Raw genomic sequence first — 17,769 nt, 5'->3', positions numbered from 1 at the left:
AAACAGCTGGCTTCTCATCAGAGACTCAGAGGCAGTGAAGCGACAATAAATGGGCTGAAGAAAAACAAACCTGCTTATAGCCAACAAAAATATTCTTCCAAAATGAAGGTGAAATAAAGACTTTCCCAGATCAACAGAAGCTAAGAGAATTCATTGCTAGCAGTTTTTTTTTTTTTTTACTGCAAGACATGCTAAAGGAAGTCCACCAGAAGGGGAAGAGATGACACGAGATTGTAACTCAGATCCACAGGAAAGATGAAGACCATACAAAATATTAAATATAGGTATGCATAAAAGACTGCATATATATTTTTTCCTCTTTTCTCCATTTCTTCAAAAAAAAACCCACCTAGAGATGTTTAAATCAATAAATATGATATATATTTAAAAATATATAAATTATGTATACATACATAAATTAAATAATTATAGCCCCATATAGCTGAGTATATATTTTATATAAAAAAGATACACATTTGAGAAAAATATATATTTGACACTATATAACATATTTAATAATTCTAGTACAGAAAGGGTTAATGAAGCAATATTGGGATGAATTTGCTTTACTTACCCCAGAGGCAACTGTGGCAGTCAGCTGCCCTGAGGGTGGCAGGGGTGAATCTATTCTGTACATAGTTCATTTCATTTCGTATCATCTCATTTCATTTTCTCTCATTTCAATATGAAAGTTACTAATAACTTTGTGACTTATTTAAACATTTAGCAAGCACATCGCTTAAACAAGATCACATGCAGAGACTTCAAGTTCAAAACAACAGTTCTGCCCCAGGCCTCCCACTCCCTCTTCTGCTTCCCAGGGAGCTATTTAAAAATTGTTTAATCTTTTTATTTTTATTTTTTAAAAATATTTTATTTATTTATTCGTGAGAGACACACACACATACACAGAGGCAGAGACACAAGCAGAGGGAGAAGCAGGCCCCACACAGAAAGCCCGATGTGGAACTCGATCCTGGACCCCAGGGTCATCCCCTGAGCCAAAGGCAGATGCTCAATCGCTGAGCCACCCAGGTGTCCCCGCCAATTTTTTTTTTAATTTAAGATTTTATTTATTTATTTGATGGAGAGAAAGAGACAGAGAGAGCGCACAAGCAGGGGGAGGCGCGGAGACAGAGGGAGAAGCAGGCTCCTTGCTGAGCAGGGAGTCCCACCAGGGCTCAATCCCAGGACCCCAAGATCATGACCTGAGCCAAACGCAGATGCTTAAGTGTCTGAGCCACCCAGGCACCCCTCCAGGGAGTCATTCTAAACACGTCTCCCTGTTTTTTCCAAGCGGTTTCAACCGTGTTTCTGAGTGACATAGTCATATCACATCATCCTTCACATGATCAGATTTGGACATTTTAGCTCCTCTACACCAGACATTCCCTGTTTCCTGTCTTTTCCATGTGATTCCATTGTCACTTTTGCGTTCTGATTCGGTACCATACACCCCTTATTGCTTGTTCTATCAGAGCCATGCTCCGCTTTGTAGAATGAGGATAATACAACGAGAGAGGAGGCCTTTCCTTTGTCTCCTCTCCCCTTAACCTTTCAACTTCTTTGATCTGTATTTTTACTTATACACTGTAGTGAATAATGACATTTACTTTCTGTTTTGCAACCGTGATTAAATCTTTCATGTCTGCTTACAAATTGATGCCTCAAATTGAAATGCAATATTCAGTATTTACATTATTACTGTACATTTATAGAGATAATAGAGTTCTCTCCTCAAATGGTTTTGCTTCCCCCGCAGCCTCATTTCCCCCCAGCCCAATCTCCAGAGCATGGTGTGTGCTCTGTCAAGTTCTGTTTCAAAGACATGGTTCTTTTGCCTTCCCAGTGTGGTTGGGTCGAAGTGTCCCTGACTCCTGGTATAGTTGTCATCCCGACACCTTTCTCCCTGCGCTGCTGGGTTAGAGCCATTGTTTCCTGGATCATGTTCCTTCCTTTCCTGTGTTCTGTCCCTGCTCTGTGTATTCCATTCTCTTATAACTTCCTAAAAAGTGCATGATAGACTAATTCATTAACTCTTCCGTGCATGTAAATACTTACATGCTCAGGCTTTCATGATGATTTGGGAGGTTGTAGGAGTCCAGGTTGCGAGAATCATTTTCCTTTGGAGCAAGGGTCAGCAAATGTCTGAAAAGGGCCAGATCATCAATATGTTAGGCTTTGTGGGCCACAGAGCCTACGTTGCAACTACTCAGCTCATTTTGTAGCATAAAAGAGGCTACAGACAAGAGGTAAATGAATGAGCCTGGCTGTGTTCCAGTAAAACTTTATTTTCAAAAAAAGCAGCAGGCTGGATTTGGCCCACAGGATAGAGTTTGTCAATCCTTGCTTTAGAACTTTGAAGACCATATTTTCATTGTACTCTAAATATGTTGAACTGATCCTTGTTCTTTTGTATGTGGCTTCCTTTTTCCTTTTTTGCCCCCTAACTGGGAACATTTAGAATCTTTAATTCTTGCATTCTAAAATTTCACTATAATATGTACAGGTGACAGTCTTTACTCATTAATTTTTGGCTGTTGTCTTGTTCTTTTTCCTCGGGTCCTTTGTTGTTCTGATGATGGGCCACCTGGATTCATCCTCTTTTGTGTCTAATCTTTTCTGTCTTTTCTGGAGGGGGAGGCCCTCGGTCTTATTTTTTGAGATATATTCAACTATATCTCTAAGAACTTTTCTTGATGTTTGTTTTTTGGCAGTAACTTTTGAAAATGCTACTTCTTGTTCTCTTTCTCCACCTCCCCCATTTTTGTGTGTGCCAGAGTAGATTTGCCACGGAGCTCATGACTCCATACTTGAGCACCACCAGAAGTTTCTGGGAGTAGTAGAGTGTTCTCAGTGGGAAGGTACAGCTAGGTTACAATCAGGAAGCATTGCTGTGAAAGTGTTTCTGGCTAAGTAGATCTCAAAAGAAAGGGACTAGGACCTCTAAGTTTCTGTAATTTAAATTGTGATATTTTTTCATATATAAATATTTATTTTTTTGTACCTAATTTTACATTCTGATTTTGTATTTGATTTTGTATTTTTAAGAAGGCCCTAGGTATTGATTAAGCTTCAGAGTTAGGCAAAATCTAGGTTTTTTTTATCTTAGTTTAATTTTTCTGAGGGTACTAATTATGATTTTTCTAGGTTCTTTATTGTGTTTTGTTTTGTTTGCATTTTATGTTTCCTTGAGGAAATTTTGTGGTTAGTATACTGTTCCCCACCTGCCCCCCGCTCCCACAAATGTCTGGTGATCCTTGGTTTTCCTTATTTGTTTATTTATTTATTTATTTATTTATTTATTTATTTATTTACGAGAGACACAGAGAGTAGAGAGAGAGAGAGAGACAGGCAGAGGGAGAAGTAGGCTCCATGCAGGGAGCCAGACGTGGGACTCGATCCCGGGTCTCCAGGATCAGGCCCTTGGCTGAAGGCGGTGCTAAACCGCTGAGCCACCCGGGCTTAACCTCCATTCTTATTTAAAAGTGAATTGGAGCATGTTGGTGGCTCAGTTGGTTAAACATCTGGCTCGATTTGAACTCAGGTCGTGATCTCAGAGTCGTGAGATCCATGGTGGGCTCCATGCTGAGAGTGGAGCCTGCTTAAGATTCTCTCTCTCTTTCTCCCTCTTCCCCTTTCCACTCCCTCTCTAAAATAAAAAATAAAAATAAATAGAAGTGAGAAAATAGAAAAGCTGACTATAGGGTCTGCAAACATGAGTGGGACCTAAAGGTTTTCCTTTAGGGAATCTGGAGGGGGATTTTTGAGGTACTGATCCCCAGCTGCCTTCATTCTCCCAAAGAATTCATTCATTTTTTTTTTTTTTAACTAGAATTAATTCAATTTTTAAAGAGAAGAATTCCCCATTTTTTCTTCCTTTGGGAGGAACATGTGGCTGTCAGGAAAGGACTATTTCCTCTGCAACCTCTTATGCTTCAGCCCATATTTCACTTCCGCCAGCAGACCAGTCTCCTTCCATTGGTATAGCTTTTGTCTGTGTGTTTTAGGCTGCAACTTGCTCTGTTCTACATCATCAATAACTATTCCTCCTCATGCTTTGTGTCTTCCAGAAATTCATTGAAATCCCTTATTAATTAATAGTCACCTCCTGTTCTCTCAGCTGGAGTTTTGTATGCTCTTTGAGTGTATGAGGGCCTTGGCAGATAGAGACTAATGTGTACCTCACTTCACCTTGAATATGGAATCTTGTGGGGCTTTAATCTCACCTGCCAATTTACAGCTTACTAGATGGCTCAGGTTTTGCTGCCTCTGCTTTTAGGGTTTCTTTCTTTCTTTCTTTCTTTCTTCCTTCCTTTCTTTCTTTCTTTCTTTCTTTCTTTCTTTCTTTCCTTCCTTCTTTCTTTTTTTTTTTTTTCAAGATTTCTCCTGAAAACAAAAAGCAAAAAACAACCTCACTTTTTGAGCAAACCCTCACTTGTTGATATCTTCTCTTGGAGGACATATGGTTTTTGAGTTTCAACACCCATCTAAACTCTTTTATATCTTTAAGGAATTCCTCATTGTTTCTGTCCAAGCCTTATTTATTAATATTTTTTTTATCCTGTCATTTCTAAGGGATTTGTGGTGGGGAGAAAAGTAAATGTGTATGTTTAGTCAACAGTTTTCATCTGGAAGCTGCAACTTCCACATTTTTAAGTGATATAATTAAATAGTATATTCTTTCTTAATACAATCCTCATAGTCTATACATCAGAAAGCTTTCAGAAAAAGTGCTCTAAAAATACAATTATGCACACACATTTACAGAAGCTTTTAATTAACTTCTTTGTAAACATATTTGATTCTGGAGTTTGATCTCAAGCTTCTTATCAGTTACATTCCATTTTTGACTTACTTTCTTCTCACAAGATATTCTTATCTGTCCCTTCCTCTTTTGGTTGGATATTTAACTCCTTGATACTGTATGATTTAAAATTTCCCTGTCTTTCTTTGAAATTATACTGTGCTTTTAATTCTTTTCTTATGACTCTTCACTCTTCTGCCAAATATCATTGATATTTTAGGTGAACCAGAATCCACTGAAAATTATAAGAAATATTGTGTATTATGTTACTTAAACTGAAAGGAAAATGTAGTGTTTTTCTGAGTATTCTCAGATCTATATACACCCAAGAATCAATCTAATAAGAGATTTTTTGAATGCATACAATGTGCCAGAATATTTTAGGCTCTAAAAGTGACCAAGTGACCACTGACCAAGACAGAAAAATTCCTGACCTCATGATATTTACATTCTAGTGAGAGACAGACGATAAACAGGATAAATAGGTTAAGGATGTGTACTAGGACTCTCCAGAGAAACAAACCAATAGGATGTGTGTATATACATATATATTTATTATAAAGAAATGACACATGTGATTATGCAAACTGGAAAGTCCTAAGATCTTCTAGAAGAGTCAGCAAGCTGGAAACCAAGGAGACCTGGTTTAGTTCCAATCTGCATCTTAAGGCTTAAGAACCAAGAAAGCTGGGCAGCCTGGGTGGCTCATCGGTTTACCACCGCCTTCTGTCCAGGGTGTGATCCTGGAGACCCAGGATCGAGTCCCATGTGGGGCTCCCTGCTTGGAGCCTGCTTCTCCCTCTGCTTGTCTCTGTGACTCTCTCTCTCTCTCTCTCTCTCTCTCTCTCTCTGTCTCTATGAATAAATAAATAAAATCTTAAAAAAAAAAAGAACCAAGAAAGCCAAATGTATAGTCTCAGTCCAAAAGCTGGCAGGCTTGAGTCCCAGAAAGAGTTATGTTTTAGTTTGAGTTTGAAGGCAAGATAAAGCTAATATCCCAGCTCAAAGGCAGTCAGGCAAGAGTTCCCTCTCATAGGAGAGGATCAGCCTTTTGTTCTAGTCAGACTTTCTTTTTTTAATAATAAATTTATTTTTTATTGATGTTCAATTTGCCAACATACAGAATAACACCCAGTGCTCATCCCGTCAAGTGCCCCCTTCAGTGCCCGTCACCCATTCACCCCCACCCCCTGCCCTCCTCCCCTTCCACCACCCCTAGTTTGTTTCCCACAGTTAGGAGTCTTTATGTTTTGTCTCCCTTTCTGATATTTCCTACCAGACTTTCAACTCACTGGTTAAGGTCCATCCATATTAGGGAGGATGATCTGCTTACTCACTCTCAGTATTAAAATGTTGATTTTATAGGTAATACAATGCCACTAAATTCATATCTATCAATAATTACTCTGAATGTAAATGGTCTAAATGTTCCAATAAAAAGACATAGGGTATCAGAATGGATTAAAAAAAAAAAACAAGACTCATCGATATTCTGCTTATAAGAGACTCATTTTATTTTTTTATTTTTTTATTTTTTATTTATTTATGATAGTCACATACAGAGAGAGAGAGAGAGAGAGAGGCAGAGACACAGGCAGAGGGAGAAGCAGGCTCCATGCACCGGGAGCCCGATGCGGGATTCGATCCCGGGTCTCCAGGATCGCGCCCTGGGCCAAAGGCAGGCGCCAAACTGCTGCGCCACCCAGGGATCCCAAGAGACTCATTTTAGACCCAAGGACACCTCCGTACTGAAAGTGAGGGTTTGGAAAACCATTTATCATGCTAATGGATATTATAAGAAAGCTGGAATAGTCAGCCATACTTATATTAGACAGACTAGACTGGATTTTAAACCAAAGAATGTTATAAGAAATGAAGAAGGGCACTATATCATAATAAAGGGGTCTATCCAATAAGAAGATTTAATAATTGTAAATATTTATGCCCCCAACTTTGAAGCATCCAAATGTAAAAATCAATTAATAACAAGCTTAGGGACACCTAGATGGCTCAATGGTTGAGTATCTGCTTTTAGCTCAGGGTGTGATCCCAGAGTCCTAGGATGGAGTCCCACATTGGGTTTTCCACAGGGAGCCTGCTTCTCCATCTGCCTACATCTCTGCCTCTCTATTTCATTGTAAATCAATCAATCAATCTTTAAAAAATTAGCAAATTTAAAGAAACTCATTGATAATAATACACTACTAGTAATATAATACTAGTAGAGGACTTCAGCATCCCACTTTAACATCAATGGACAGATCATCTAAGGAGAAGATCAACAAAGAAACAATGGTTTTGCATGACACACTGGACCAGATGGGCTTAACAGATATATTCAGGGCATTTCATCCTAACGCAGCAGAATACACATTCCTTTCAAGTTCACGTGGAACATTCTCCAGAATAGATCACATACTGGGTCACAAATCAGTCCTCAACCAGTACAAAAATATTGAGATCATGCTATGCATATTTTCAGACCACAATGCTATAAAATTTGAAGTTAAATACAAGAAAAAAAATTAAAGGTCACAAATATATGGAGTTAAAGAATATCCTAATGAAGAATGAATGGGTTAACTAGAAAATTAAAGACAAAATTAAAAATAAATGGAACCAAATGAAAATGAAAACACAATAGTCCAAAACCTTTGGGATGCAGCAAAGGTGGTCCTAAGAGGGAAGTAGATAGCAATACAGGCCTTCTCCAGGAAGTAAGAAAAGTCTCAAATACACAACCTAACCTTACACCTAAAGGAGCTGGAAAAAGAGCAGCAAATGAAGCCTAAAACCAGCAGAAGTAGGGAAGTAATAAAGACTAGAGCAGAAGTATGTGATACGTAAGTAAAAAGAAAAAAAGAAAAAAAAAAACCAGCACAGATGAATGAAACTAAGTGCTAGCTCTTTGAAAGAATTAACAAAATTGATAAACCTCTAGCTAGACTTATCAAAAAGAAAAAAGAAAGGACGCCCCCAAAATAAAATCACAAATGAAAGAAGAGAGATCACAACTAACACTGAAGAAATACAAAAAATTATAAGAATATTATGAGCAATTATATGCCAACAAATTGAGTAATCTGGAAGAAAAGGATAAATTCCTAGGAACATATAAACTTCTAAAACTGAAACAGGAAGAAGTAGAAAACTTGAGCAGAACCATAACCAGCAAATAAATTGAATCAGTAATAAAAAATTTCCCAAAAAACAAGAGTCCAAGGCCAGATGGCTTCCCAGGGGGAATTCTACCAAACATTTAAAGAAGAATCAATACTTATTCTTCTGAAACTGTGCCAAAAAATAGAAAGGGAAGGAAAACTTCCAAAGTCATTTATGAGGCCAGCATTATATTAACTTCAAAACCAGACAAAGACTCCACTGAAAAAGAGAATAGACCAATATCCTTGATGAATATGGATGCAGAAATTCTCAACAAGATACTGGCAAATTAAATCCAATCATACATTAAAAAAATTATTCATCACAGTCAAGTGGGATTTATTACTGGGCTGCAGGTGTGGTTCAATACCCACAAATCAATTGACATGATACACCACATTCATAAAAGAAAGGACAAGAACCATATATGATCCTCTCAATAGATACAGAAAAAGTGTTCGACAAAATACAGCTTCCTTTCTTGGTAAAAGTCCTCAAGAAAGTAGGGGTAGAAGGGACACACCTCAACATCCTAAAGTCCATTTACAAAAGATCCACAGCTAATACATCCTCAACAGGGAAAAGTCTGAAAGCTTTTCCTCTAAAGTCAGGACCACGACAGGGATGTCCATTCTCTCTATTACTATTTAATATAGTACTGGAAGTTTTTGTCTCAGTGATCAGACAACAAAAAGAAATAAAAGGTATTCAAATTGACATCCAGGGATCCCTGGGTGGCGCAGCTGTTTGGCTCCTGCCTTTGGCCCAGGGCGCGATCCTGGAGACCGGGGATCGAATCCCACATCGGGCTCCCGGTGCATGGAGCCTGCTTCTTCCTCTGCCTGTGTCTCTGCCTCTCTCTCTCTCTCTCATAAATAAATAAAAATTAAAAAAAAATAAAAAAAAATTGACATCCAAAAGGAGTCAAAGGAAGAAGTCACTTTCACTATTTGCAGATGACTTGATACTATGTATAGAAAACCTAAAAGACTCTACCAAAAAATTCCTAGAACTGACACGTGAATTCAGCCAAGTCACAGGATACAATATCAATGTGCAGGGGGCACCTGGATGGCTCAGTAGTTGAGTGTCTGTCTGACTTCAGCTCAGGGCATAATCCCAAGACCCTGGGATCGAGTCCCACCTTGGGCTCCTTGCAGAGAGCTTGCTTCTCCTTCTATGTCTCTGCCTCTCTCTGTGTGTCTCTCATGAGTAAGTAAATTAAAAAATCATTAAAAAATCAATGTGCAGAAATCTGTTGCATTTATTTACATCAGTAATGAAGCAGCAGAAAGAGAAATTAAGGAACTTATCCCATTTACAATTGCACCAAAAACCATAAGATACCTAGGAATAAGCCTAACCAAAGAGGTATAAGATCTGTATTCTGAAAACTATAGAACATTTGTGAAAGAAATGAAAACATAAAAATATGGAAAAGCATTCCATGCTCATGGATTGGAAGAACAAATGTTGTTAAAATGTCTGTACTACCCAAACCAACCTACACAGTCAATGCAATCCCTATCAAATAACATTTTTCAAGGAGCTATAACAAACAATTCTAAAATTTGTATGGAAGCAGAAAATACCCCCAAACAGCCAAAGTAATGTTGAAAAAGAAAAGCAAAGTGGGAGGCATCACAATTCCAGACTTCAAGCTATAATCATCAAGACAGTATGGTACTGGCACAAAAACAGACACATAGATCATTGGAACAGAATAGAGAATCCAGAAATGGACCTTCAACTCTATGGTCAACTAATCTTCAATAAAACAGGAAAGAGGGATCCCTGGGTGGCGCAGCGGTTTGGCGCCTGCCTTTGGCCCAGGGCGCGATCCTGGAGACCCGGGATCGAATCCCACGTCGGGCTCCTGGTGCAGGGAGCCTGCTTCTCCCTCTGCCTATGTCTCTGCCTCTCTCTCTTTCTCTCTGTGTGACTATCATAAATAAATTAAAAAAAAAAAAAACAGGAAAGAATATCCAATGGAAAAAAGATGGTCTCTTTAACAAAAGGTATTGGGAAAACAACAGTGAGATGCAGAGGAATGAAACTGGAACACTTTCTTACACCATAAATGAAAATAAATTCAAAATGGATGAAAGACCTAAATGTGAGACAGGAAACCACCAAATCCTGAAGAAGAACACAGGCAGCAAACTCTTTGACCTCACTTAGAGCACCTTTTACTAGACACGTCTACAGAGGCAAGGGAAACAAAAACAAAAATGAATTATTGGGATTTCAAGAAAAAAGTGCACAGCAAAGGAAACAGTCCATAAAACTAAAAGGCAACCTAAAGAATGGAAGAAGATATTTGCAAATGACATATCAGATAAAGGACTAGTATTCAAACTCTATAAGGAACTTATCAAACTCAACATCCAAAAAATAAATACTCCAGTTAAGAAATGGGCAGAAGGCATGACCAGGTATTTGTCCAAAGAAGACATATAAATGGCTAACAGACACCTAAAAAATGCTCAACATCACTTATCATCAGGGAAATACAAATCAAAATCACAATGAGATACCATCTCACACCTGTCAGAAAGGCTGAAATTAACACAGGAGACCACAGATATCAGTGAAGATGCCTTTTACACTGTTGGTGAGAACAAACTGGTGCAACCACCCTGGAAAATGGTATGGAGTTTCCCATACTGTTAAAGTTTTTTTTTTTTTTTTTTTTTGTTAAAGTTAAAAATAGAGCTACCCTACAGTCCAGCAATTGCACTACTAGGTATTTACCCAAAGGAAAACAAAAATGCTGATTCATAAGGGCATAATGACCCTGATATTTGTATCCAGCATATCAATAATAACCAATGAAAAGAGCCCAAATGTCTATTGACTGATGAATGGATAAAGAAGTAGTATATACATAAAATGGAATATTACTCAACCATCAAAAGGAGTGAAATCTTGCCATTTGCAATGACATAGATGGAACTAGAGTATATTATGCTAAATGAAATAAATCAGAGAAGGACAAATACCATAGGATTTCACTCATATATGATACATAGACATGTCCTAAATGAATTGCTGTATCTTAGAATTGTAAACATTTTTCATTATTGGAAAGTATAATTTAACCTTCTGCATACCTATTAATCATTTGATCTTAGCCTAAAGGCAGAGACATGATTGCATACCTATTAATAAACCAAAATGATCATAACAGACTTTTAATGGTGTCTGTATATTTTTGGTGCAATGGTCTTGTAAAGGTTTTTATTGAAAACCACCGTTAGCCAGTCTTTTTTACAATAATGTTATTTTTTTTTTAATTTTTATTTATTTATGATAGTCACAGAGAGAGAGAGAGAGAGGCAGAGACACAGGCAGAGGGAGAAGCAGGCTCCATGCACCGGGAGCCTGACGTGGGATTCGATCCTGGGTCTCCAGGATCGCGCCCTGGGCCAAAGGCAGGCGCTAAACCGCTGCGCCACCCAGGGATCCCTACAATAATGTTATTAAGAAAAGAATAGAAAATGTTAATCTCATCCAGAAGCACCCTCACAGACATATTCAGAATAATTTTGACCAAATATTTGGGCACCCCATGGCCCTGCCGAGTTAACACATAAATTAGCCATCACAATATGGTATATTAAGTGTGTCTGTCATGTTAAGTAATAGCAAGGAGGATGATGTGTCTGGAATGGAGTGAATTTAGGGGAGAGAGGGAAGAAATGAAAGCCAGAGATGTAATGGGGCGGGGGGAGGCACAGATATACCCTAGCTTGGTAGGCCATTTAGCTGTTACTTGGTGTGGGAACAAATAAGAGGGATTTGAACAGAGAAGTTTTTTTTTTTTTTTTTAATTTTTTAATTTATTTATTTATGATAGGCACACAGTGAGAGAGAGAGAGGCAGAGACACAGGCAGAGGGAGAAGCAGGCTCCATGCACCGGGAGCCCGATGTGGGATCCGATCCCGGGTCTCCAGGATCGCGCCCTGGGCCAAAGGCAGGCGCCAAACCGCTGCGCCACCCAGGGATCCCAAGTTTTTTGTTTTTAAGTAAGTTCTATGCCCAATGTGAGGGCAAACTCATGACCCTGAGATTAAGAGTCGCACCTGAGCAGAGAAGTCTTGATCTGATTTAAATATTGAGTTCTGGCTGCAGTATTGAGTACTGACTGAAGAAAGCAATGGCAAGATCAGAGAGGTCGGTTAGGATGCCTGTAGTGGGTTGAATGGGGTCCCCTTCCCCCAGTATATCCAGATCCTAATCTCCAGATGTGAATGTTACCTTATTTGGAAAAAGGGTCTTTGTAGATATAATTGGGCAAAGTAGCCTGAGATGAGGAGATCATCCTGTATTATCCAGGTGGCCCTAAAATCAAATGACAAGTGTCCTTACAAGAGAAAGACAGAGAGGGATTTGAGACTGACAAGAGAGGACAGTAGAGGAGGCAGAGAGGGAGTAACATGGCCACAGATGAAGGAATATTGACAGCCTTCAGGAGCTGGAAGAGGCAAGCAAGGACTGTCCTCTAGAACTTCCAGAAAGGAGAGGCCCTACCCGTACAAAGAATAAATTTCTTTGTTTTAAGCCATTCACCATGTGTACTATGTAATTCAATACAGTAGCTACAGCAAAGGACTACAGGCCCTTGTGATAATGCTGGTGCAAGCGATCTCTTCCTGAGCTCTTTTCCATGAACTCTGGATCCTGACTGCCTAATGGTGGTCACCTGAATTAGCCAACAAGCCACTCAATCTCGACTTCAAGTAGAAAACTGTTATGCCTTCTTTTCTCAGATTCTGCCAAATGTCCAGAATTCCCTATTGCAGTTGATGCTATGGCATTCTTCTTAGAGTTTGACTAGTTTTATGCACTATTCATTCCAAAGCAAAGGTAAGCACTGTCTTTCTTTTTTTTCCCCCCCAGTGGACCTTTCCCATCAATTTATAATAACATTTATTATGTTTTATTGCATTATTGTCTCTTTCACTACACACTCTGGAGGACACGGACTGTGTGTTGCTTATTTATCTTGTGGTCTTAGCACCTGGCATATTGCCTGTTTACAGTATAGGCTTAATATAATTTGATGATTTACAAAATAAATGACCCATCTTCCTAGTCACACAAGTCAGGGGGCTTGGACATGCTCAGTTCTAAATGCTCCATTAACCCCTATATTTAATTGGCTACTTAGTTCAATTCACTTTACTTTCCAAATATCTTTTGTATCAGCTTTCCACCCTCCATCTTCACTGTCATCGACTTGATTTTCATAATTGTACCATTTTAAAGGCTCTTGCTTCCTCCAGTTCTATCCTTCTATGGTCTATTCACCACATGGCCACAAGGATGAGGTTTTAAACATGTACATTTGATCATATCATTTCCTGTTAAAATGACTCTGATGACTCTTTCAAAGACCTTATCTGACATACAAGATTTTTCATGATTAGGCCATTTTCCTGTATGTCCTTATAATACATCTGTGCTGAGCTACTTGTTTTCATTCATGTAAATCTATATATCTGTATCTTGATCACAGAGCACTGGTGATAGGCTCTTGGGGCAGGGAGATTTATAAGACATGATTCCTATCCTTATTGAATTCCTGGTTGCATATCAGAGAAGTAATTTTAAATATTACAACCATTCCAGTAAAATTGATTACAACAGTGATATAAACATTTGAAACCCTCACTGGGGGATGGAAGTGTCAGACACAGACTCCTGGGTAGGAGCTATCTGAAAGGATGAAGGGGAATTGGTCAGGTAAAGAAGGAAATATAAGGTTTGAATTTTTTTTCCAGTTAGAGGGAACTATATATGCAAAGAGAGAAAGTGCCTTGTTTGTTAGGAAAAATGGTTGTGTGAACCTGTGTGTATGAGTTGGTAGTGATAAGACTGCAATTACTAGGAGGGGCTAGATCAGGAACTATGTTGCATACCAGGTTAAGGGGTTTTCATGTTATGTTCAAGGCAGTGAAGGTTTATTGAAAGGTGTAAGTGTGTAAGTAGCATGATCATATTTGTGTTTTAGGGAAATAATTCAGGAAGGGATCTAATGAATGGATTGGGTAGACCAATGGAAGACCTTGACAACAATCCACCTGATAAATTATGAGAACCTGAATTAAGTCAGTAGCAGGGAGCCAGAGTAGAAGCTATAAATTTGAAAGGTAGAAATAGTAGTAATTGATGCCTGACCATGTGGGTCAGGGAGAAAAATGAGTCAAAGATGATTCTTAGGTTTCTAGTTTGGTAGAAGAGAAAAACACAGGGAATATATGAAGAGGATATTGTAAAGAAGATGATCACACTGAACTAAGATGCTCTTTGGACATCCAACTGGAGATAGGAATGCACAATTAGATATAGTGATTTGGAGCCCAGAGCATTCATTTTAGTTTCAGGTATATATATTTTGGAATTACTGGCATATAGGTATGAACTGATGTCCTGGAGATGATATAATATCTGTTTAGGAAAAGTACTCATGTGAGAGGAAGAGCTAAGAAGAGAGGTTTGTTTGAAAGTCTGAGAACCTCATTACTTAAGAAGTGATTGAAGGAGGATAAAGTAGAGGGACAAAAGGGAGAAAAACCATGAAAGAGTCTTAAAAGCCAATTGAGGAGCCACTGAGGGGAGCCAACTGAGGGAAGCCAACTGAGGAGGACAGAATGACACAGGGAGATGCCCTCCAGTGTCAGGTGTGGCAGGGAAGTCCAGTAACATAGAATTTTAAAAATTTTTCTTTCAATCTGGCAACAAGAATGTCTTTCATGATGTTCTTGCAAAAATAAATATAAAATGCAAGATATAATTATTGTTGTTATTTTTTAAAGATTTATTTATTTATTAGAGAGAGAGAGTGAGAGAGAGCAAGAGAGCCTGTGAGTGAGAGACAGAGAGAGGGAGAGAGAATCTCCAGCTGACTCCATGCTGAGCCCATGGACTGAATTGGGGCTCGATCTCACGACCCTGAGATCATTGCCTGAGCTGAACCCAAGAGTTGGATGCTTAACTGACTGAGCCACCCAGGCCTCCATAAAATGTACGATATTACTAATAACAACCAACAAGTAATGATAGTAAGGCTGAGGATTAAACATCTTCTAAATTGAATAAGATAGCTTAAAAGATTTTGTCTCCCACTTGGTCTTATGGTGTCCACTTAGACATAGCTTCTTTCATAAAATGTTCTCTGAACATTTTAGTTAAGATGTGGTCAATTCTATGGGCATCTGTAGCATCTTTTGCTTTCCCTTAATTGTCCTTAAAATACTGAGTTGTAAATACCTGTTCAACTTATATTGCTTATATTTCAACTAGGTTTTAAGCTGCATATGGACAAAGTCTAGGTTTATCTTTTTTGGCACTGGGTTTTCAAATTTTATCACAGTAGTTGCATAGAGTAAGGGCTCAATATATATTTGTTGACTGAATATATGAGTTTCACTTTTGATTCTGAAGTTTGGATTTATAGATTAGAAATTATTTAAAAACAACTTAAACATAACTATTTATAGAATTTCTAAAAACAGGACATATTTTTCTATATATTAAGACAAGCATAGACAGTTGAATGATATGGTAAAGAATATAAATAAGAAATAAATAAAAAGCAACATTAAAGGATAGAATTAATAACAATATTTATAAATGGGTTAAACACCTCTGTTAAAAGAACAACAAGTTCATGTAGGATTTTTAAAAAGATTCATTTATTTTTAAGGAGAGAGAGAGAGAGAGAGAAAAGGAATGAGTCGGGGAGAGGCAGAGGGAGAGAATCCCAAGCAGACTCCCTGCTGAGCACAGATCCCAACTCTGGGTTTGATCCCACAACCCATGAGATCATGACCTGAGCTGAAAGCACCAGTTGGGTGCTTAGCCAGCTTAATCACCTGGGAGCCCCTCATGTAGGATTTTTAAAAGTCATCAAGATAATGTTGAAAAAAGATACCTTCAAGAAGAATCACCTAAAATATTAAAAGTTAAAGAATAAGCAAAGGTCAATGCAAACCAAAAGAACGCTGGCATCCAAAGCAAAAGCATTACCAATTTATATTGATAAACGGTAATATTCACATTTGCCATCCCTTTTTCACCTATCTCTGTTTATGTAGATGTGTATATTTATTTAATGAGTTATTGCTGTTGTGTGTGTCTTTTTTTTTTTTTTTTTGAGGGGGAGGGTTAGAGGGAGAGGAAGAGAGAGAATCTTAAGCAGGCTCCACACCCAGTACAGAGCCCTATGTAGGGCTGGATCTCACAACCCTGAAATCATGACCTAAAATCAAGAGTTGGGTACTTAACTGACTGAGCTACACAGGAGTCCCTGCTGTTTTATTTTGAAGCATATTCTAGATATCTTATTTTTTCACTAATAACCACTTAAATAACATAGATATTAGAAAATTTTGTATTCTATAAAAAGAGACCATATTCATAAAACATTAAAGCATGATCACATATTAGAACACATAAGCTCCAAATGTTATTTAAAAAACAGAAGTTTATGGTACACAACCTCTGAACGTAAGTAGGAAAAAAGGAAATATAAACACTATAAGTTTGACTTAAAGATTCAATTACTTGGAGGGGCCCCTGGGTGGGTTCAGTTGGTTAAATGTCCAGCTCTTGATTTAGGCTCAAGTCATGATCTTAGGATAGTGAGATGGAGCCCTGTATCAGGCTCCATGCTCAATGGGAAGTCGGCTTGGGATTCTTTTCCTGTCACTCTCCTGCTCATGTTCTCTCTCTTAAGTAAATAAGTACATTTAAAAAAAAAAAAGATTCAATTACTTGGAAATTAAAAAAAAAATATTCTGAGTAGCTTCCAGGTCTAGAGTAAAACAAAATTGCAATTATAAGATAATGAAAATAGCATGACAGCCAGAATCATAAGACTGCACTTGAGGCTTTTAAATGTGTTATTTATTAAAGAAGAAAAATAAGATTAAACAGGCTGAGTTAATATAAGAAGTTAAAAGAGGGTAGTATAAGGAGTATAAGAATATCAGTAGGATAGAACAAAAAAGATTAAAGCAGAAAATTATTAATTTAAAAACAAATTTCCAGGGTATATATTTAGAACACAGTCCATTGAAAGGGTCAATTATTAGGCAAATCTGAAGCAAAACAAAGAAAACAATCAGATCAATAGGAGAAAGAGAGAGAGAGAGAGACATTATAAATGAAAATGGTAATAACCACTAATAAATTAAAATTTCATTATTATAGAGATGATTTTTCTCAAATCATTTATAAATGTGATGCATTTCAGTTAAAGTTGAAAAACTTTTTTCAGATTTGACAAAATGATGCTATAGTCATCTGTAAAAGTAATGTTTTCTAAAATTAAAAACCAAGTAAAGTAGACATTGTTTGGTTAAATATAATGATATGTAAAAATTATTTTAAAAAGTGGGAAAATGGTCAACAGAAAATTGAGGACAGTGGTTGCCTCCAGGTGTGTGTGTGGAAAAGAGAAGCAGGAGAATAGAATGGAGAAGATATGGGAAAATGTCAGTTAATGTTAATGTTCCTGATCTTGGCTTTAATGACAGATTTTTAAAAATTTCTTAAATTATTTTATTTTTTTTTATTAGTAGGCTCTATGTCCAATGTGAGGCTCAAACTCATAATCTCTAGGTCAAGAGTCGTGTGCTCTACAGACTGAGCCAGCTAGGTCTTCCATGGATGATGGATTAATGGGTATCTATTTCAACAATCAATGAATAAATGTTAACTAAATAAAAAAAAAACAAAATAGGTCTATTCCAATAACTAAGATTGACCAAGAATTATGATTAATCCTATT

At 37.7% G+C, this 17,769-nt stretch overlaps 1 long non-coding RNA gene across 1 annotated transcript in view; it reads left to right on the top strand.

Annotated features, from left to right (window-relative positions):
• The window catches only part of LOC144301791 (uncharacterized), a 79,173-nt gene that overhangs the window by 596 nt on the left and 60,808 nt on the right, over positions 1-17,769 (top strand). Inside the window, exon 2 of the long non-coding RNA XR_013368679.1 lies at positions 12,743-12,839. This is a non-coding gene — a long non-coding RNA (uncharacterized LOC144301791). The remainder of the gene's footprint in view (positions 1-12,742; positions 12,840-17,769) is intronic.

The sequence above is a fragment of the Canis aureus genome, chromosome 30, assembly GCF_053574225.1.
Source record: "Canis aureus isolate CA01 chromosome 30, VMU_Caureus_v.1.0, whole genome shotgun sequence".
NCBI lineage: Eukaryota > Metazoa > Chordata > Mammalia > Carnivora > Canidae > Canis > Canis aureus.
This window is presented reverse-complemented; position numbering and strand designations above follow the sequence as displayed.